Below are 22,847 nucleotides of genomic sequence, written 5' to 3'. Positions count from 1 at the left end.
TGGGCCATCCTCCACTGCACTCCCGGGCCACAGCAGAGAGCTGGACTGGAAGAAGAACAACTGGGACAGAATCCGGCGCCCCGACCGAGACTAGAACCCAGTGTGCCAGCGCCGCAGGCGGAGGATTAGCCTAGTGAGCTGTGGCGCTGGCCCTTTTTTTTTTTTTTTTTTTTAAGATTTATTTATTTGAAAGTCAGAATTACACAGAGAAGGAAAGGCAGAAAGAGAGAGGTCTTCCAGCCGCTGATTCACTCTCCAATTGGCCACAATGGCTGGAGCCGCACCGATCTGAAACCAGGAGCCAGGAGCTTCTTCCAGGCCTCCCTTGTGGGTGCAGGGGCCCGAGGACTTGGGCCATCTTCTACTGCTTTCCCAGGCCATAGCAGAGCGCTGGATGGGAAGTGGAGCAGCTGGGATTAGAACCAGCGCTCATATGGGATGCCAGCACTGCAGGCACAGCTTTACTTATAGGGTTGACCCTATAAGGTTCAAATCTACCCCGGTGCTTTAGGACAAGTTCTGGTCTCAGGCAGCAAGAATATAGAAAACCCTAGTTTGGCTTCTCATAGTTCATTTTCTCAGACATTTCTGCTGTTGCTCTGTTCTGATTGATCTACTAGGGAGTCTCTGGCTTCTCCCATCACTCTTTGTCCCTGTGTCTCAGATCCAGAATTTTTCAGCCCTGATCTCCACTCTTCCTATGACCAGGTCCCGATAAGAAACCCACCTCCAGACCAGTTATCTGAGTGCTAGGGTCTCTGCCACTTGCCAGAAACATCAGCCCTTTATCTAAAGGACATTAAATCTAGACTTTATTATGAATGAATCCTTTTAAGCTAGCAATGCTTAAGTCCTGAATGTCAATCTCGTGAATTTCCCATTTGCAAGTTTTCTTTTCTATCTGACTTTATGTCTATGCTCATCTCCTGCATGTCCACTCCAGCCTCAAAGAGTCTGCCTAGATTCTTAAAGTCAGCCCCCCAGCCAAGCTTCAACAGCAGAAGAAAAAGCACTTTCAGACAAGGAAAAAGGAAGTCTTTGCAGTTGTGGAAGAAAGTAAGGAGAAGGAGACACGATGTTTCCTTTAGGTTTCTGAATCATGAGCTAACCACCATATTGCATGAGCAGGTGGCAAGGCCACTAAGAAGCGATACATAGTTTATTGTTAAACAGGACAGAACAAAACAGAGTGAATAATGTAAATTAACTTGGGCGTAAATGCTAACCTGCAGACATAAATAGCTGTTTTAGAGTTTTCCACAGCCAAGCATATTTTGCAGCGCTTAGAGCTGCGCTCCCTGGGAAAGGTTTTTCTGATACCACCTGCTGTGCTATAATCATCATCTCAATCCGCCTTGTGCACGCCACACCTCGCACAAGGAGGATCTGGCCTTGAGGCAGTCAGTCTGGGCCTGTGAGGCTGTGTGGATTGCATGCAGGATGGTGACTGTTTGATGGACTTCCTCCTCTTAGGGAGAAGTGGAGTTAGATGGCAGACCCAGCCTTGGGGTGGTGACACTGAAGAAAGGGACAGTCTCCAACCAGCTACTTGAGACCCTCGGCGTGCAGTTCAACAAATACTGTAGTGCAAACAGGAGAAACACTGACCATGCTGAGTTGGAGGCTGCCATCCACAGCAGGGCACGACCCCATGCTTCCCCTTCTTTTTTTTTGCAAAAGGTCTCCAGTAAATCCCGTGTGCTCCATTTCAGAATGTTTATAAATATGTAAAGTTTGTAGGATTATGAAGGAAATCAATTATATTGAACATTATCAAACTATTAAATTTGTGATGGCAATAATACATATACTCCTTTATTAAGGCACTAATTACCAAGATCTAATGGTGGGTCTAATAATTCCCATAATTTCAAAATACTGATGAGTGTAAATGATATTTTGAGATATATGATATGAAAATATCAGTAATTTCTACTGGTGGCAGAGTCATAGGTGCTACTAATGGTATTATGTATTGTTATATATTCCTGATTAAAATACCTAGTTTCAGCAAAGAATTAACATGTAACTTTTTTCTTGCCCACCTTTAAAAATTCTTGAGTGTATTTTACTCTGTGGTCCCAGGCTAAAAACTTTTTATTTATTTATTTATTGACAGACAGAGTGGACAGTGAGAGAGACAGAGAGAAAGGTCTTCCTTTGCTGTTGGTTTACCCTCCAATGGCCGCTGTGGCCGGCGCGCTGCGGCCAGCGCACCGCGCTGATCCAATGGCAGGAGCCAGGTGCTTCTCCTGGTCTCCCATGGGGTGCAGGGCCCAAGCACTTGGGCCATCCTCCACTGCCTTCCTGGGCCATAGCAGAGGGCTGGCCTGGAAGAGGGGCAACCAGGACAGAATCTGGCGCCCCAACCAGGACTAGAACCCGGTGTGCTGGTGCCGCAAGGCGGAGGATTAGCCTATTGAGCCATGGCGCCGGCCTAAAAACTTTTCATCTTGAGATGTGCACACATTTGTATGCATATGTTTATGTGTGTGCATCCACGTCCCCATACATATGTTGGAAAGATAAAATTACCTAACAACTAAAACAAGATGTAAAATAGGACGGATGATCTAGGATTGGAAGAGGAAAGCGGTCTAGGCTTTTAAAGGAGATCTAGGAGAGAAAACGATAGACAAGGCTTAAGATGAGGCAAAGGGGAAGAAAACGGGAATGACAGGTCATCCTTTCCTTCCCTCCCCCTCCCCTCTGGCTCATTAAATGACTAAAAAGCTGTCCTAGCTTTGGAGCCACACTGGGCAGTGTATGATTTAGGACAGTTTTTGGGACATTTTGCTCTGGGGACCCCCTGTGCTCTTACAGATTAATGAGGTTCCCAAAGAGCTTCTATGTATATAAATTATATCCATAAACATTTGTGGTATTAGAAGTTAAAATAGGGGCTGGCATTGTGGCGTAGCAGGTAAAGCCACCACCTGTGATGCCCACATCCCACAACAGCGCTGGTCTGAAACTCAACTGCTCCGCTTCTGATCCAACTCCCACTAATGTGCCTGGAAAAGCAGAAGAAGATGGCCCAAGTCCTTGGGTCCCTGCACCCATGTGGAGACCTGGAAGAAGATCCTGGCTCCTGGCTTTGGATGGGCTCAGCTCCGGCCGTTGGGGCCATTTGGGGAGTGAACCAGCAGATGGAAGATCTTTCTCTCTCTGTAAACTCGGCCTTTCAAATAAATAAATGAATTAAAAAAAAAAAATTAGGCCGGCACTGCAGCTCAATAAGCTAATCCTTCGCCTGCAGCACCGGCAACCCGGGTTCTAGTCCCGGTTGGGGCACCGGATTCTGTCCCGGTTGCTCCTCTTCCAGTCCAGCTCTCTGCTGTGAACTGGGTGTGCAGTGGAGGATGGCCCAAGTGCTTGGGCCCTGCACCCGCAGACACCTGGCTCCTGGCTTTGGATCAGCGCGGTGCGCCGACTGCAGCGCGCCGGCCGCAGCAGCCATTGGGGGGTGAACCAACGGCAAAGGAAGACCTTTATCTCTGTCTCTCTCTCTCACTGTCCACTCTGCCTGTCAAAAAAATAAATAAAAAATAAAAAGCCCAAAAAATTAAATAGAAAAATATTAGTTCATAAAAATAACAATAAACTCACTTGTGCCCACAAAAATTTTTTTTTAGATTTATTTATTTGAAATGCAGATTTAGAGAGGGAGAGACAATGAGAAAGAAGTCTTCCACCCGCTGGTTCACTCCCCAGATGGCCGCAACAGCCAGGGCTGTGCCAGGCTGAATCCAGGAGCCAGGAGCTTTATCTGAGTCTCCCACTTGGGTGCAGGGGCCCAACGACTTGAGACATCTTCTGCTTCCTCAGGCATATTAAAAGGGAGCTGGATGGGAAGTGGAGCAGCTGAAACTCCAACCAGCATCCAAAACGGAGGCAGGAGGTGGCTTAACCTGTTATGCCATAGTGCCGCCCCCCCCCAAATATTTTTTTAAGATGAAACAACTGTATTTTCCAAAACAAACAAAACATTAGTAATGCAAATTTCTTTAACAGCTGGCTTAACAGAACATAGCTGAATTCCCATAAGTGCTTTTACATTCAGTCTGTTAAACACACACATGCTATTGTAGCCTCTGGAAAACTACACTGTATCTTGTGAGAGAGTGAGAATCAAACAGGCAAATAATGTCAGTGTTGTTATGAAAATAGTGTTGCCCTCTGGACTCTCAGGGGGCCCCCAGACTATGAGATCTGCTGATTTTTTCTACATATTTCTCTTCTTTCCCTTTACAAGGTCAATGTTATTTACACGGAAAGACCAATTTGGGGTTTTGGCACAGTGGTTAAGATGCCATTTGGGACGCGTACATTCCACATCAGTGTCTTAGGTTTGAGTCCTGACTCTGCTGATTCTGGCTCTTGCACCCCCTGGGAGGCAGCAAGTGTTGGTCCTAGTACTTGGGTCTCTGCTAGCCACATGGGAGACCTGGGTGAAAGTTTGGGCTCCTCAGCTCTTGGCTTTGGAGCCTGACCTACCCCTGGCTGTTGTAGGCATTTGAGGAGTAAGCCAGCAAATGGACAGTATCCCTAACTCTGCCTTTCAAATACATACATACATAACTCTGAAACAAATAAAAAGCAACTGCTTTGAGACCCTTCTGTGGCTGCTTGGAGTCTCAAAGACAAGCGTCCCCAGGTGTTCACTTTTTGATCTTTACCATGGTTCCTATTTTTGGAAGTTGAGGTACTAGATTTTCTCTCCCTTATAATGAGCTATGTCAGGCAGAGAGGTGCCATTTAAGGAAATATATCCAAAAAAATCATACTGTTAGTACTTCATGACAGTTGTATGATCCCATATTGATGATGAATACTACTTTTTCTCTCACTGTATAAAAAGTGGGGAAGTGGAATTTCCACTCATGGCTGCCTCTTTCCCATTCCAGTGAGTTTCAAACGTTAGTATGATAAAAAATCATCTGGGGAACTATTTAAAAATTTACCTTTCTGAGCCTTATCCCCGAGTCGCTGATTTTGTAGGCATGAGTGCATCTGAGAATTTGTGCCCCAGCTGATTCTGATGTTGGGTGTTTATTCCACTTGCTGTAAGAAGCACCATCCTTCCTCATACAAACCTGAGTAGGTTAAAACACAGCCTGAATTGAAATCGAGTCTTAGGTTTTATTTCTGCCATCCTCACCATGGGCCTGTGCAATTGTCTATTCCCAAATTTGCCCTTCTCCCCAAAACACAGACAGCTCCTAAGTGGAGAAGCCCTTTGTTGAATCTGAGCTTAAATTGTCTGCCAAGACCAACTTACAAGAAGGTATGACTGAGGTTTAAATCCTTTTTCAGGGCATTTGCATAAAAAATAACCTAAGGGAAGTACTGAAATGCCTCTTTGGGGGAACAAACTTGGCAACAGCTTCTAGTCTAAGTCGGCCGCAGGAGGAAATCACCGTCACTTCCATCTTTTGCCTACTGAGTCCCACTGCCATTCGTTCTGGAGCTTTCCTCGGCAAACCCATGCCCAGGTTAGGATCCTTTATGCCGTCACCATCCTTGAAGGGTTTCAATTATTACCTATCCTCCTGCACCGCCTTTGCCTAATTTACTTTTCTATCTCCAGCCCGGCAAACAGCAGGCGTTCATTAACAGCAAAAGGAACGAGTTAGTCAACGTCAGAGCCAAGCTCAGGAGTTCTCTTTTAAATCCATGCTGACTGGAAAAAACCAAACAAGGAAATGTCTACGGCTGAACGCCAGGCATTTGGGCGAATAAGAAATGAAAGTAACCCCTCGCAGCAGAAAATCCTACTGACAGGATCACCTGTCCCACGTTCTCAGCTGGCTGCTCCTCAATTTCCCGCCCACTCCCTTCCCTTCCGGAGACAGGTCCGGCAGGTAGCCTGGCCGAGCGGCTCTGATTGGTCTGCGATGATTTCATTGTTAGGAAACATCCGGGTCTTTCTCCTCCCCGCAACACCTCCCCAGAGCCCTGCCTTCCCCGTTTCCCACCCTCCACCCGCGGCCGCAGCAAAACAACCGCCTCTTCCCAGCCCGTTTCTGGGCTTCGTCTGTGCTGTCGCTTCCCGTCTCTTCGCCGAAGAGAGGCGTTTATTTCCTCCAATGAGGGGCCTAGGAGGACTTTATTAGCCAATCAGTAGCCAGCCCCCTGCAATGGCGGGTGGGTCTAGGCCTCCACACCTATAACTGGCCAGCCCGTTGGGTCCTTTATGGCGGTTGTTTAACTCAAGGCTTAGAGGTCAGAGTTAAGGGGGCACGGCTCTGGCAGAACGGGAAGGACCCGCATACTTTGTGGGGTTGACCGTTTTTGACGGCCAGCCAATCGCTTTCGGATACCTCCCCGCCTTTTGCGCGTTCATTTAAAAAACGTCCGTGTGACGGACTTGGAAATTGATTCAGTGACGGACACACACACAAAGCCAATGACTGAGAGTTCGGACCACCGTTTGGACCAATAAGGGAAGGGAGCTGTTGAGGCTCGGGCTGTGCGGGGCGGGGCGCAGGTGGGCGTAATTTGATTGACGTAGTCCCTCGCGTATGGGCGGTAGGGTGGGCTGGTCCACGACGTCCAGGAGGTGGTGCGCAGCGGAGGCGGGGCTGAATGAAGTCAATGGTAATGAAGGGTTGGGTCTCACTCAGTGGGCGGTGTTTGATGGATAGTTGGTCTTGCCAATTGAATGTGGTCACTGATGTCCAATGGGAAATTAGGAACTCAGAGGCGGGGCCGTGTAGGCGGGGAAACTAAGTCTGGAGGTACCAGGTGAGCCGAATAGGGAGGGGAGCGGTGATTGACGGGCCTCTCAACAAACCGGAGGCCGCGAGAGGACGCGTGGTGTCCCAGTAGCGGGCGCGGGGGGGGCGGGGCTCGCCGAGGGGCGGGGACGACCGGGTACGGGGAGGGGGTTGCAGAAGGAGCCGAGCGGCTGCTGCTCAATGGCGGAACAGCCGCCGGTGCTCTGACCGCCTGGTCCCCCTGGCAGTTGCGGGGGAGTTTCCTGCCGGCGCAGCTGGAGTCTCTGTTTCTCAGTGTTCGCTGGCTGGAAGATGCTCCAGAGAGACGAGGCTGCGGCGGAGGAGGTGGCGGCGGCCGAATCGGCAGCGGCGCTAGGGTGGAGAGAAGGCGGCAGCGGCGGCGGCGGCGGCGTGAGGGGCTGGGCGGTGTAAACAGCCCCGGAGGCGGCGGAGGCAGTGGCCGAGACCCCGAGGGCGAAGCGACGGCTGGGGCTGGGCCGTGCCTCGGTTGGAAACCTGGGCCGAGAGCAGCAGGGGGCTCGGCGGCGGGCGCGAGCGAGAAGCCCTAGACTTCGCCTCCCTCCCTCGCCCCAGGTAAGGCCGCTCGGCGCCTCGCCGGAGGGGACACGGCCGGCGGCCTCGCCGAGGCCCGGGTGCCGTTCCTGGGTGCGCCGGGCTGCGGGCCGGGGCCTCTGTCCCCGCTCTGCCGCCGGGTCTGGGCAGCGGAATGCCGGGCCTGGCTGCTGGGTAGGCCCTTTTGCCTGGCCGCCGCCTCCGCTCTCGGCTTAGGGCGCGGGGAGGGCACAGGAGTTTGCTCGAACGCCGGGAAAGTCAACTGCTCCCCGGTCTCTGCCGCAGTCTGCCGGCCTCTCGTTGGCGAGAAAGCGCTGGGCTTCCGCGGGCCCGGCCCGCCGCTGCCCGGTGCGCGGCTGACCGGGAGACGCTCGCTCAGCCCGAGCCTCGCGCTGCGCCCCGCTGCACTTCCTCGTTCAGCCCCCGCTCCGGGCGTCCCCCCGTGCCCTTCCTCCTCGGCGGCCCTGAGCCTGTCTCTCTTCTCATCAGCCTCCCGGCCTTCCCAACCCCGTCCTTTTCGATGTCATTCTTAGCAGCGGAGTTGCTGTGGTCAGGACCCCGGTCTGCCAGGGTCCCCATAAACAAGAGGCTGATCAGCTTTGTCGATCCGTTTTATTTAATGCTTTAAACCTGGTGTTCTTTACAGACAGTAGTATTAGACGTGGGGTGTATAAATGACACTGAAGTAATTTTAAAGATGAAGGACCCAGCGAGTGTTGCAAATAGTTACTTCTTCGTTTTTTGTTTTTTTTTTTTTTTGAAGTTGCGTGACCTCTCGTGTCAGCTTTAGCAGATCTAGGACGTTGGCCCATCCTATTTGGCAAAAGTGTTTCCTTAAGCGTTTGGTAGCAGCCAGAAGTCGTCGGGATTCGAGTCTTCCAAAACTTAGAAAAAAAACAAAACTGTAGGATAAAGCTAGAAGCTGTTTGGATAAAGTCACTGTTAAAGAGCCTTTAAAATAGTCTCCACATGTTTAACCTATCAAAATAAAGTTGGCAGGAGTCTTGTCGAAGGATTATTTAGGAATTCTAGTAGTCTTCGTGTTATGTAGCTATTTTGGGAAAAACATTCTTTTTCTGTCAACAAACGTTTACAACTCCTGTGATGTGAGAATTACTGAGGTTTATTGTGGGATTAACACAGGAACTCTCTTTATTTGAGCTACTGCATGGATGGAGAAGTGGTAGCTGGTTCAGGGAAGACATTGTAAGTCACGGTATGTCCTGGGAGATGGAGAAACTTGCCATGGACGCTGCATGTTAATAGATATTATTTCATTTACTTTCTCTGTTGTGCAATAGCAGAGTCCTATTGTTGGCCTACTTTTAAATGGAGCATTTCTTGATAGTGAGGCAAGTTGTTCTAATTATTATGATGGACTTTTCCAAGAGTACAGGTTTTTAAAAGAAATGTCTAGTTGAAGTAATATTAAAATGGTGATTTTTTTTTTAAAAGATGAGATTTTGTAGGTCTCCCAAATGGACTGTGTGTTATTATAAAAGTTTTAAAATTTAATGTTTGGAACAGAATTTTTTTCAGGATTAGCTTTTTTTTTTAGCTGTGCTTGCTTTCTCTCAAAGCCGCCTTTGTCTTTTTTTTCCTTTTAATGGTTGTTGTTTGTGTTTTCCTCTCATAATGTCTTATCACAGTTTTCTGCAGTGGTTTTTATGTTAATGTATTATTAGCAAGGAGTAGTATATTTTTATTTGAGCTTTTATATCAATTTTTAAAAAATTTCTCCAGTTTTGTACCTTAGCCTTTGGATTTGTTTGCGTGTGTGTTTTAAAGCGTAATTTTTTATTTACTTGAAAGGCAGAGTTACAGAGAGGGAGGGAGAGAGAGGTCTTCCATTCATTGGTTCACTCCCTAAATGGCAGCAACGGGCAGGCTTGGACCAGGCACAAACTAGGAGCTTCCTCCTGGGCTCCCACCTGTGTGCAGGGGCCCAAACACTTGCGCCATCTTCTGCTTTTCCATGTGCATTAGCCGGGAGCTGGATCTGAAGTGGAGCAGCCGAGTCTCAAATTCGGCACCCATATAGGATGCCTGCCTTGCAGGTGGAGGCTTGACCTGCTATGACGCATCGTGGGCTCTGGATTTGTTGGTGTGATTGTTTTCTTAGAAGTGACCAGCAGAGCTTTAAACACACTGGGTGTCTGATTTCTTGCTTCTTTTTTCTTTTTTTAAAGATTTATTTATTTATTTGAAAGTCAGAGTTACACAGAGAGAGGAGAGGCAGAGAGAGAGATCTTCCATCTACTGGTTCACTCCCTGGTTGGCAGCAATGGCCAGAGCTGCGCCAATCCAAAGCCAGGAACCAGGAGCGTCTTCCAGGTCTCCCATGTGGGTGCAGGGGCTCAAGGACGTGGGCCATCTTCTACTGCTTTTCCAGGCCATAGCAGAGAGTGAGATTGAAAGTGGAGCAGCTGGGACTTGAACTGGTGCCCATATAGGATGCCAGCACTGCAGGCAATGACTTCACCTGCTACACCACAGCACCGCCCCCCCCCCCTTTTTTTAAGATTTATTTGTTTGAAAGTCAGAGTGAGGAAGAGGCAGATCTTCCATCTGCTGGTTCACTCCCCAAATGGCCAAAATGGCCAGGACTGGGTCAGGCTGAAGCTAGGAATCAGGAGCTTCTCTAGATCTACCACATGGGTGCATGAGAGGAGCCCAAGTACTTGGGCCGTCTTCCGCTGATTTCCCAGGCACATTAGCGGGGAGCTGGGTTGGAAGTAAAGCAACAAGGACTGGAATCAGTACCCATTTGGGATGCCACTGTCACAGACGGTGGCTTTACCAGCTGTGCCACAGTGCCAGCCCCTCGTATCTGATTTCTGTGAGTACTCCAGGAACTTGGTGAGAAAGCATTTGCAGTTTGGTGGTCATGTCAGTAAATAACATTTTATGTTAGTAATTCACATAATTACTAAATCCTTTAAGGTTACATCATCTAAAGGAGTGGTGTAGTGTCTTAAATAGCCGTGCTTCCAAGAACTGCTGATCCACAAGTTGAAAGGTAGGAAAAGTGGCTCTTGTGAAAAGTTACACTTTGCTGCAGTTCATGTCTTTTAAATTCAGATGTGATGCTGATTGTTTTTTGGCACTCTCGAAAGAGGAGAATTTGCCACAGGATACCTTGGTGCTTACAGAGAGTCATTAAAAGCTGACTGAGCCACTAGTGGAGAGATTGCAGACATGCCCTTGTAAGTAGGCTGGTGAACATTTCTTTTATTGTACATGATACTGGGGTGATGTTTCTTCTTCCTCACATTGATGCTAGTTATATATATATAATTATATTTTATTAATATTTACATATTATATGTAATTGTTTTAAAGCATTTTTTATATTAGTGTAGAGAGAAGTGAAATAGTTTTTTTTTTTTTTTAATTTATTTGAAAGGCAGAGCTACAGAGAGAGGGAGGAGAGGCTGAGAGAGACGTCAGTCTTCCATCCCCTGGTTAACTCCACAAATGCCTACAACAGCCAGGTCTGGGCCAGGTGAAAGCTAGGAGCTAGGAACTCCATCTTGATCTCCCTTGTGGGTGGCAGGGGCCCAAGTACTTGGGCCACATTCTTGCTGCCTTCCCATTAGCATTAGCAGGGAGCTAGATCTGAGGCTGAGACTGCAACCAGTATTCTGAGATACGGCATTATAGTGTCACAAGGGGCAGCTTACCTGGCTGTGCTTCAATGCTGGTCCCTGAAATAGTATTCCTTTTTTTTTTTTTTTTTTTTGACAGGCAGAGTGGACAGAGAGAGAGACAGACAGAAAGGTCTTCCTTTGCCGTTGGTTCACCCTCCAATGGCCGCCACGGCTGGCGCGCTGCGGCCAGTGCACCGCGCTGATCCGAAGGCAGGAGCCAGGTGCTTCTCCTGGTCTCCCATGGGGTGCAGGGCCCAAGGGCTTGGGCCATCCTCCACTGCACTCCCTGGCCACAGCAGAGAGCTGGCCTGGAAGAGGGGCAACTGGGACAGAATCTGGCGCCCCAACCGGGATTAGAACCTGGTGTGCCGGCGCCGCATGGTGGAGGATTAGCCTAGTGAGCCGCAGGGCCGGCCTCCTGAAATAATTCTAACAGTGGCCCATCATAAACTATGTAACTCCTTAAAATACAACACAAAATATTTTACATTTTCTGTGAATCCTTTCTGAACTCCGATTTTAAGAAAAATTAGTTGGCAAACAAACAATAGTATCAGAGAGTAGAAGTTTCTTGAATTCTAAAATTTTAATATCAACTTTTTTCAAGTAATAGCTTTAATTTTTTTTTGTTGTTGTTGTTTTTTGACAGGCAGAGTGGACAGTGAGAGAGAGAGAGACAGAGAGAAAGGTCTTCCTTTGCCGTTGGTTTACCCTCCAGTGTCTGCCGCAGCTGGCGCACCGCGCTGATCTGATGGCAGGAGCTAGGTACTTACCCTGGTCTCCCATGGGGTGCAGGGCCCAAGCACTTGGGCCATCCTCCACTGCACTCCCTGGCCACAGCAGAGAGCTGGCCTGGAAGAGGGGCAACCAGGACAGAATCCGGCGCCCCGACCAGGACTAGAACCTGGTGTGCCGGCGCCACAGGCGGAGGATTAGCCTAGTGAGCCGCGGCGCTGGCCAATAGCTTTAATTATAAAATCACCTACTGGTAAGAGAATTTTTTGGTATAGACGGTATTTCTGGATTTTCAGTGATTCTTCACAGTGTATTTAAATTTTTCCTCTTAGTGAACTAATTTCAGAATTTGAATGAAACTGCCTACTGCTATTTATGTTAGCATCCTAAAGTTTAATTGAAGAATATATCTTACATACCATGTCAACAGATTTGTTGATTAGGAAAATTGATTATTGGGGACATTAAATAAGATTCCTTGAAACTGGGTAGATCCCAGATATATAATCTTGACTACTTCCAATCTCACTACACTGTATTCAAAAGTGAAGGTAAAATAAGTAGATGTGGTGAATATTTGGGTTTTGTAGTTTATACTAAAGTGATAGGGCTTGCCATTAGCTACTGGAAGCTGATCTAACAAGTGTACAGGTAAAGAAAAAGCTGTACATGGGACCGGCGCTGTGGCGTAGGGGGTAAAGACACCGCCTGCATTGCCAGCATCCCATTTGGGTGTCAGTTTGAGTCCCGGCTGTTCCACTTGTCATCCAGCTCTCTGCTATGGCCTGGGAAAGCAGTATAAGAGGCCCAAGTCCTTGGGCCCCCGCACCCACGTGGGAGACCCCAGAAGAAGCTGCTGGCTCCTGGCTTTGCATCGGCGCAGCTCTGGCCATTGCGGCCAATTAGGGAGTGAACCAGTGGATGGAAGACCTCTATCTCTCTCTCTGCCTCTCTTTCTCTCTATGTAACTCTGACTTTCAAATAAATAATAAATAAATCTTAGGAAAAAAGGGAAAAGGTGTACATGAGTTTTATAATCTGTATTTTAAAACCTTTTATTTTCATTTATTTGAAAGGCAGAAGGAGAGAGCGATTACCATCTACTGGTTCACTTGCTCATCAAATACCTATACCAGGGCAGGGCCAGATTAAAGTCAGGAATCTGGGTCTCCCATGTGGGTGGTATGGACCCAAGTACTTGAACTATCATCTGCTGCCTTCTGGGTGCACAGCAGCCAGAAACTGCATGGGTAGTAGAGGAGCTGTGACTGAACCAGGCACTTGAAATGGGATATAGGCATCCCAAGTGGTGTCTTAACTGCCTTGCCAAATGCCTGCCCCCTAAACTGTTTTATTTTTGTTTTTGTTATTGGTACTTTGTTACATCAATTCATTGCTTCAAAATAACAGAGTAACTTTTTGTCCTTTTGACTAAGTGTGCTAATATGTTTGACTAGTTGTCTTGAATTTTTTTGTGAACATTTCTTATGGATTAGTTTCTATGTAGACTTGAGTTAAGAAGATTAACACTTTTCATTATTCCATCTATAATCCTTGCCTGAAACATGATCACTGCTTAGACTATCCTGAGTGATTTGACAGATAGTTCAGTGTTCAGATGTAAAGAACGCCACTAAATTCTTGATAATGTATTGCAGTTTTCCAAAAGTGTAATCTATATATAGTACACATGTATTTCTCAGGTTTTTTAAAGATTTTGAGATTTAGTTTAGTAACATCCAGCATTCTAGGAAACATAAATACTATGATAGTTTATAATTTTTTTTAAGTTTTCAAATTTCAGGGTGTGGTATTTCTCCTAATCATTTTTTTCTTAAATTTATTTAGTTGAAAGAGTTACACGGGGAGAGAGAGAAAGAAGTCTTCCATTTGCTGGTTCACTCCCCAGTTGGTTGCAACGGCTGGAGCTATGCCAATCCAAAGTCAGGAGCCAGGAGCTTCTTTCAGGTCCTGAGTGCAGGGGCCCAAGGACTTGCCATCTTCTACTGCTTTCCCAGGCTGTAGCAGAGAGCTGGATCGCAAGTGGAGCAGCTGAGACTAGAACCGGCACCTGATTGGGATGCTGGCATTGCAGGCGACATCTTTACCTGCTATGCCACAGCGCTGGCCCCTCCTAATGAATTAGTAGCAGACATAGACACATTACTTCTGAATTGTGGTAAATCATGATACATGAGAGTTCCCCACTAAGTTTTTATTTTACTACAGTCAACTTGTGTCTATATCTACGATATTTTAGCATAACGTGTGCCTTCTGTATTAACTTTTGTAATAACTTTGTAATAACTTGTTTAACTTTGAGAACACAGTAGGTTGATCAATTGTAGTGCAGACTTGTGTTGCTTAGTGACAGGGACAGGTTCTGAGGAATGCATCGTTAGGTGATTTTGTTGTTGGGAACCTCTCTGAGGGTACTTAAACCTAAGTAGTGTAACCTACTATCTACCTGCACTGTAAGGGATAGCCTACTGCTCTGAAGCCGTAGCCCTGTAAAGCATGTCACTGCATGTAATAGTGTAGGCAGTTGTAGCACAAGTATTTATGTTTCTAAATATAGAAAAGGTACAATAAAAACAGGAGGCAACAGGAATTTTTCAGTTCCATTATAATCTTAGGAGCCCACTGTTGGATATGTGGTCCCTCACTGAAACATCATGTGGCACATGACTGTATTTTAATTTGTTAGTGCATATATTAGATATACATTTTACATGCTTTTTATTTTTATTTATTTATTTATTGACAGGCAGAGTTAGACAATGAGAGAGAAAGAGAGACAGAGAAAGGTCTTCCTTCCATTGGTTCACCCCCGAAATGGCCGCTACGGCCAGCGCTGCACTGATCCGAAGCCAGGAGCCAGGTGCTTTCTCCTGGTCTCCCATGCGGGTGCAGGGCCCAAGCACTTGGGCCATCCTCCACTGCCCTCCCGGGCCACAGCAGAGAGCTGGACTGGAAGAGGAGCAACCGGGACTAGAACCTGGCACCATATGGGCTGCCGGCGCCGCAGGTGGAGCATTAACCAAGTGAGCCACAGTGCTGGCCCCCTTTACATGCTTTTTAACACTTAAAGCACAGCTTACCAATTTAAAGTTTTTTCTGGCTTACCAAATATTTTAATATTAACTTGCTAAAAATAGATTCAAAGTTGTCTGTTGAAGTATTTTGAAGTACCAAGATTATGCTTATTGGCATTAAATTGATTGGTAAATTGATTTGTTTCTTGGAAATTTTAAAGTTTCAAAATATATCTACTTGAAAACATTTTAAATTCTTGTGAACAAAAGATGTGATCACATATGATTTGATACTAAAGGAGAGACACATAGGAAGGTATCTGTTGATTATTAAGGAGCTTGTCTTACAGTGATAGAAGGAGATTAAGACCTGCTCTAGGGTGGTTGTTATTTTTGTCTTAGAATGCTCTTCACTTCAGAATAGGCTTGAATGAAAAGTATATTTGTATGACAGAAATAGAAAAAACCCTTTTTCTTTATGGAAAAGTTATTTTTTTTTCATTTTTTAAAAGATTTATTTGATAAAATAGAGAAAGATTGGCTGACTCTCCACCTGCTTTTGTTTACCCTCCAGATGCCTGCAATAGCCAGGGCTGGGCCATGTGCCAAAGCCAGGAGCCAGAAACTCCATCCAGGTCTCACATATGGGTGGCAGGGACGCAAGTACTTGAGCCATCATATGCTGCCTCCCAGCCACATTAGCAGGAAGCTGGATCGGAAACAGTAACAGAGCCTCGTAGTGGCACTCTAGTATGGGATGTGGCCATCCCAAGTAGTGGTTTAACCCTTGTTGCTCCAATACCCATCCTCTTTACGGAAAATTTTTAGAATGTATTATCAGGTAGAATCAAATTTTGTAATGTAAAAGAAAATAAACAAGTGAATACATTTTGCTTGATAGGAGGTACATACCTGAGACGAATCATATTTGATAATGGACGGTGTAAAATGATCTGTAAAGCATTTTTAAACTTGAGAGTAATGTCATGTATTCTTTCATTGCATTTTCTTTTCTTGATGCTGAGAATGCTCCTAACAATGAAAAGGGATGGTTAATAAATTTTTTAAAATACTTATTTTTATTGGAAAGACAGCAACAGTGAGGGAGAGACAGAGATTACTTCTCGAATGGCTGCAACAGCCAGGGCTGGGCCAGGACAAAGCCAGGAGCCAGGAACTCCATCCTGGTCTCCCACGTGGGTGGTAGCGGCCCAAGCACTTGGGCCACCTTCTGCTGCCTTGTCAGGTGCATTAGGAAGCTGGATCAGAAGCAGAGCAGTTGGGACTGCAACCAGCACTCGGATGTGGGTTGTAGATGTCACAAGTGGAGGGGTAACCCACTGTACCACCACACCAGCCCCTGGGTGCTCGTGGGTGCTTCCTCCACTTGGGCAAGATGTTTTTATTTTCTTGTCTTCTGCAGGGGTGGGAATGTCTGGCTTCAGGTCCATGAGGCCCGCGAGACCATCTAGTCTTGCTTTGCCAGTCTATAGTAGACTAATTTTTAGGTTGAAAATTTGGTATGGCCTGTCAGTGATGTTATAAATATTCAAATGACCCTTGGCAGAAAAAAAGTTCCCCACACCTTAAGTTTTCAACTCAGAGGTGAGGAATTGGCATACTCTGTTGAACACAGGTGCCTCCCCCCACCCCCTTTAATTTACTTATTTGAGAGACAGAGTGGTCTTCCATCCACTGGTTCAATCCCCAAATGGCCTCAATGGCTGGAGCTGTGCCAGTCCTAAGCCATGAGTCAGGAGCTTCTTCCCGTTCCCCCACACAGGTGCAGAGACGCAAGGATCTGAGCCATCCTCCACTGCTTTCCCAGGCCATAGCAAAGATGGATCAGAAGAGCAGTGGGGACACGCACCCATGCCCATTTGGGATGCCAGCACCGCAGGTGGAGGCTTTTCCTAGTACACCACAGTGCCGGCCCCCTAGTTCCTTGTAAAGAAGGAATAAATGCAATGTGAGCTCCAAATGATAGAATGCGTGGGAGATAAAGTTTAGATTTTGGGAGGCTTTCTGTTACTTTTGTTTACTGTAGGCTGCCAACCCACTGAGGAGTAAAGAATAATCTCCCGGTTGCCCCTCTTCCAGGCCAGCTCTCTGCTGTGGCCAGGGAGTGCAGTGGAGGATGGCCCAAGTGCTTGGGCCCTGCACCCCATGGAAGACCAGGAGAAGCACCTGGCTCCTGCCTTCGGATCAGCGCGGTGCGCCGGCTGCAGCGCGCAGGCCACGGCGGCCATTGGAGGGTGAACCAACGGCAAAGGAAGACCTCTCTCTCTGTCTCTCTCTCTCACTGTCCACTCTGCCTGTCAAAAAAAAAAAAAAAAAAAAAAGAATAATCTAATAGTATTTGGTCTATAGCATCCCTTACCCTGTCTCCAAACCCCCAGCTAGTATTCTTGCATTCACTGAGTGCCTTCTGTATGCCAGGCACCATTTCAGGCTGGAGTCTGAGCAAAACAGACAAAATCCCTGCCCTCAATCTGAGATTCTGATGACTAACAGCTCTTCCTCAGTTTACATTACAACTCTGCTCCCTTTGTGTTGTCTGGCTTGAAAAATTGATGGGGAATTTGAGATGTATGCATTTGAATGTTTTCTATTCTATACTTAAAAGCTGTGGTTAGAGCTTTATTTTTAACAAAAGGAAAGTAAGAATAATGTTTGTGTAATTGAACAAAACCTTGAGTGTGAAAGGAGGAAGAGAGGAAGATTGTTGTAACTAAGAGAAGATATTGCTTTTATTTTATTTGTTAAAATACTTGAGGGGCTGGTGCTGTGGCACAGCTGGTAAAGCTGCCGCCTGCAGTTTTGGCATCCCATGTGGGTGCCGATTTGAGCCCTGGCTGCTCCACTTCTGATCTAGCTCTCTGCTATGGCCTGGGAAAGCAGTGGAAGATGGCCCAGGTTCTTGGGTCTCTGCACCTGCGTGGGGGAACCGGAAGAAGCTCCTGACTTCGGATCAGCATAGCTCTGGCCTTTGCGGCCATTTGGGTAGTGAACCAGCAGATGGAGGACCTCTCTCTCCTGTCTGCATCTGCCTCTCTGTAACTCTGCCTTTCAAATAAAATAAATTAAAAAAAAAATTACTTGAGAGGCAGAGAGAGACAGGCAGAGCTCCCATCCATTGGTTCACTCCTAAAATACCCACAACAGCAAGGGCTGTGCCAGGTGAAACTAGGGACCAGGAACTCAATTCCTGTCTTCTGGCGGGGAGGTGAAGAAGGGACTCAACTACTTGAGCTACCACTTGCCACCAGGGTTTGCATTAGAAGGAAGCCAGAAAAGGGTGCAGAGTGTGAACCCAAGGGCTCTGATAATGGGATGGGGGCATCTCAGATGTCATGTTAACTGCTAGGCCAAACGAGGGCTCTGAGACATTGATTTTATCCTAAAAGTTGACCCAAAGAAAAATGACCCCTAAATACATTAGGCAGAAATGATAGAAGTCCAGGAGCTTCATGTGTTTTCATTTATTCTCCAACCTTGGTACATGAGTTCCTGGAAGGGAGGATGGGAGAGATGGTGGAATCATAGGAGGAGGGTGAATAGGACTTTGAGCAACTCTGTTTTAAATATTTAAAAAAAATTTTTTAAAGATGTATTGATTTGAAAGGCAGAGTTAACAGAGAGGCAGAGAGAGAGAGAGGTCTTCCATCCACTGGTTCACTCCCCAAATGACTGCAACAGCTGTGGCTGAGCCAATCCAAAGCCAGAAGCCAGGAGCTTTTTCCAGGTCTCCCATGTGGGTGCAGGGGCCCAAGGACTTGGGCCATCTTCTACTGCTTTCCCAGGCCAAAGTAGAGAGCTGGATCAGAAATGGAGCAGCCTGGTCTAGGTAAAGAATAGCTTTACCAACTATGCCATAATACCAGCCCCACTTAATCTCTATTTTCATTTATCTGAAAGGCAGAGAGACAGATCTCCATCCAGTGGTTGACTCCTCAGATCCGGGCTGAAGCCAGCATCCAGGAACTCAGTCCAGGCCTCCCATGTGGTAGCAGGGACCCAAGTTCTTGAGCTATGACCTGCTGCCTCTCAGGGTGTGCATTGTCAGGGAACTGAGGTTAGGAGCAGATCTGGGACGTTAACCCAGGCTTTCTGATATGGGATGTGGGCAATATACGTGACATTTTAACCACTACACCAAACACTTGCCTGTATTTAAGTAATTTGACATGTACCTATAAAATGCATATTGTCATTTGTGTTGGGAAAATACTTTATTGCTATTTTTACACTTCCATCAGTTGTTGACTGATAGTGTCTGATAATACTGTCAGTACTTTTCTTGCCTCCTCCTTTTCTTCTTCAGTTATTTGATAGTTCTGCTAAAAGATGGCTAATGGTGCCCGTTTGTGTCTGGTTTATTGTGATCTGATTGGTCTGTATATTTATCACTGCCTTTTTTTTTTTTTGACAGGCAGGGTGGACAGTGAGAGAGAGAGACAGAGACAAAGATCTTCCTTTTTGCCGTTGGTTCACCCTCCAATGGCCGGCGCGCTGCAGCCAGCACACTGCGCTGATCCGAAGGCAGGAGCCAGGTGCTTCCTCCTGGTCTCCCATGGGGTGCAGAGCCCAAGCACTTGGGCCATCCTCCACTGCATTCCCTGGCCACAGCAGAGAGCTGGCCTGGAAGAGGGACAACCGGGACAGAATCCGGCTCCCTGACCGGGACTAGAACCCCGTGTGCCGGCGCTGCAAGGCGAAGGATTAGCCTAGTGAGCCGCGGCACCGGCTATTTATCACTGCTTCTTTTTATTTTGTTGCTGTCACATTACTTGTTGTGCCTTTGTTGTTCCTATATTGCGAATTTCTGCATGAGGTTGTATTTCACAGGGATGTGAAGCAGGTGCTTGGTTTATGCTTTTTGTTCTATAGCTTTCCTAGGGATGATCCAGTTTGATGAAAATGTCTTGATTTTCTATAAACATTGCACACTTAAGTATGAGAGTTCTTTAACCATTTGTTTTTAATTCTTCATCTTTTGCTTTCATTTGTAAGTTTCATGTGATCTTGATTGCTGCATTGAATCAGTGTTTTATTTTAAAGCAAATTGACTTTATTTTAGTGCCTCAGTATAAAAAAATGTACATTAATTGTGTTCATGATCTGAGACACCCATTTACTGCACCCAAATCTTCAGATGGCTAGTTTTATTTTTTAAGATTTATTTATTTATTTGAAAGAGACAGAGATCTTCCATCTGCTGGTTCATTTCCTAAATGGCTGCAACTGCCAGGGCTGGGCCAGGCTGCAGCCAGGAGCTAGAAGCTGCATCCTGGGTTCCTGCTTGATGGCATGAATCCTAATACTTGGACCATTCACTGTCTTCCCGGGCACCTTGGCAGGAAGCTAGATTGCAAGTGGTGTAGCTAGCTGGGACTTTAACTTCTTTGATTTGAATGTGGATGTCTGAAGCAGAAGCATCTACCTGCTATGCCATGATACCCACTCTACTAGTTTTTTTTTTTTTTTTTTTTTTTTTTTTTTTTTTTTTTTTTTTTTTTTGACAGGCAGAGTGGACAGTGAGAGAGAGAGACAGAGAGAGAAAGGTCTTCCTTTGCCGTTGGTTCACCCTCCAATGGCCACCGCTGCAGCTGGCGCACCGCGCTGATCCGATGGCAGGAGCCAGGATCCAGGTGCTTTTCCTGGTCTCCCATGGGATGCAGGGCCCAAGCACCTGGGCCATCCTCCACTGCACTCCCTGGCCATAGCAGAGAGCTGGCCTGGAAGAGGGGCAACCGGGACAGAATCCGGCGCCCCAACCGGGACTAGAACCCGGTGTGCTGGCGCCGCAAGGTGGAGGATTAGCCTATTGAGCCACGGCGCCGGCCCTCTACTAGTTTTTTATATATTTTTGCCTTATAAATTGTAACTCCAGTTGTAAGGGTAGCAGAGGTTTGGAAGCATTCGTGATTTACATGATGTTATTGCTCTTATTCTGTATTTGATTCTTTCTTAGTGATAAGTTTGTGTTTTGGTTCAGGTTATTTGCTCTTCTCCTGTGCTTTTGCTTTGTGTTGCCTCTGCCTCTGTGGTTGTTTGCTTGATTTTACTAAAATACAGGGTGGCCACCAAATTTAGAAACACAGATGGATATGCAGTAAATTGTTTATGGAAGTTACATTGCAGTATAGGTTAACATAATATATATGTTTTCAGATTCTATAACCACCCTAAAGAGGGGAGTTCATGTAGGTGTGGCTGTCTTTGTTCAGATTTATATTACATGTCCAAATTATGTGTAAGCTATATTTTGAATATAAAGGATTAGAAATGAAAAGTTAATTATGGAAAAGTGACCATTATCACAGTGGCTCTGTTTTATTCAAGGGGATTTGAACTGATCTGACAATGTAAAAATAAATGATATCTTGTTGGTTGTCAGTTTGGCAAAAAAGTTTGGGAGATGCTAGGTAACAGTAGTTTCAGAAGTATATGTGAAAGACAGTGGGAGGTGCTGGTGCCGTGGCTCACTTGGTTAATCCTCTAACTGCGGCACCGGCATCCCATGTGGGCACCGGGTTCTGGTCCCAGTTGCTCCTCTTCCAGTCCAGCTCTCTGCTGTGGCCCGGGAAGGCAGTGGAGGATGGCCCAGGTGCTTGGGCACCTGCGCCTGTGTGGGAGACCCAGAGGAGTGCCTGGTTCCTGGCTTCGGATTGGCCCAGTGCGCCGGCCGTGGCAGCCATTTGGGGGGTGAACCAATGGAGGGGGAAGACCTTTGTCTCTGTCTCGCTCTCTCTCACTGTCTAACTCTGCCTGTCTAATAAAAAAAAATTAAAGACAATGGGTGAGGTTGCAAAATGGTAATGACGTTGGTATTGTTTTACAAATGTGAATGAGACATCTCAATAGATTTAGATAAATATTTCTGAATAATTGTCACTCTGTACTTTCAGGTCATGCTGTAAAATGCGTAGTACTGTTTCCTGCTGTATGTTTTTAAGTGTGTGTTAAAGTGTAAGAAGCTTTATACTTGCAGTGAATGATGTTTCTGGAAAAGCTCCAGGAGAATGGTGGTTGGGAGCCTTGACTAAAGTTAGATACTTGTATTTGAATCCCTGTTCTACCACTCCATAGATACGTAACTTTTTTTTTTTTTTTTTTAAGATTTATTTCTTTAAGAAGCAGAGTTAGAAAGGGAAGGTTTGTGTGTGTGTGTGTGTGTGTGAGTGTGTGTGTGTGAGTGTGAGAGAGAGAGAGAGAGAGAGATCTGAGATAGAGAAAGAAAAAGAGAATGAACTATCTTCCATCTACTTGTTTTCTCCCTAAATGGCCACAATGGTCAGGGTTAGGCCAGGCTGAAGCCAGGAGCTGCATCCATGTGGGTGACAGGGGCCCAAGACTTGGGCCATCTTCTACTGCTTTCCCAGGGGCATTAGCATGGAGCTGGATTGGAAGTGAAGCAGCTGAGACTCGAATCAGTGCCTATAATGGACTCTGGCATTGCAGGCAGTGGCTCATCCTGCTATGCTGCAATGCCTTCCCCAGATAGGTAACTTAAAGCAAGTTACTTACTATTTCTAAACATCATTTCTCATTTGTAAAGTAAAGGTGATGATAGTGTGTTTAAGATTGTTGGGTTGAGATAATCCATGTAAAGCTGTTAATGTAGCATCTGACACATTGTGATTGATAACCTTTGATAAGTGCTTTCTGTTGCTTTTACTATTATTACTACTAGTACTAAGTGATCTATGGTAAATTGCAGGAGTACTAAACTCAGGACCAGAAAACTCTGTTTGAGAGTCCCACTCAACTGCTTAATGATTCTGTGATTTATGAGATACTCCATGGTTGAGTAGCCTTAAACTGTAACCTAACATTTTAATATGAGGTAAGGCAGAGTTACGGCAGGGGGCTGAACCATATGATATCTTGAGGTCCTTTTGACTCTAAATTCAGAAGTTCTAGTCCACTAGAGTGTAAGCTAAATAAAGGTAGTCACTGTTAGTATTGTGTGCTGATTTACCCTTGCACCTGTATTGTGTTTCATAAATACTGGCTAAACAAATTTTTTTCATAAAAACAGTGCCTTTAAGAGGAGTAGGTGATAAGAAAAGGGAAGTTTACTTGCCAATGATATAAGCACAAATATCCTGCTGTTCATTTTTATTCAGCTA

At 46.1% G+C, this 22,847-nt stretch overlaps 1 protein-coding gene across 9 annotated transcripts in view; it reads left to right on the top strand.

The window, feature by feature from the left end:
• Positions 1-6,579: 6,579 nt before the first annotated feature.
• PPM1B (protein phosphatase, Mg2+/Mn2+ dependent 1B) overlaps positions 6,580-22,847 on the top strand; it is a 79,734-nt gene continuing 63,466 nt past the window's right edge. For 2 of the 9 annotated variants that reach the window (XR_011386663.1, XR_011386664.1), the window contains exon 1: positions 6,580-6,600. The gene's annotated coding sequence lies outside the window, so the exon portion shown is untranslated. Of the gene's footprint in view, positions 6,601-6,720; positions 6,748-7,172; positions 7,314-22,847 lie in introns of those variants that run through there. The other 7 variants (XM_051842957.2, XM_051842958.2, XM_017340801.3 and 4 more) reach the window with 5 other exon arrangements.

This window comes from Oryctolagus cuniculus, chromosome 2 (genome assembly GCF_964237555.1).
Source record: "Oryctolagus cuniculus chromosome 2, mOryCun1.1, whole genome shotgun sequence".
Classification (NCBI taxonomy): Eukaryota; Metazoa; Chordata; class Mammalia; order Lagomorpha; family Leporidae; genus Oryctolagus; species Oryctolagus cuniculus.
This window is presented reverse-complemented; position numbering and strand designations above follow the sequence as displayed.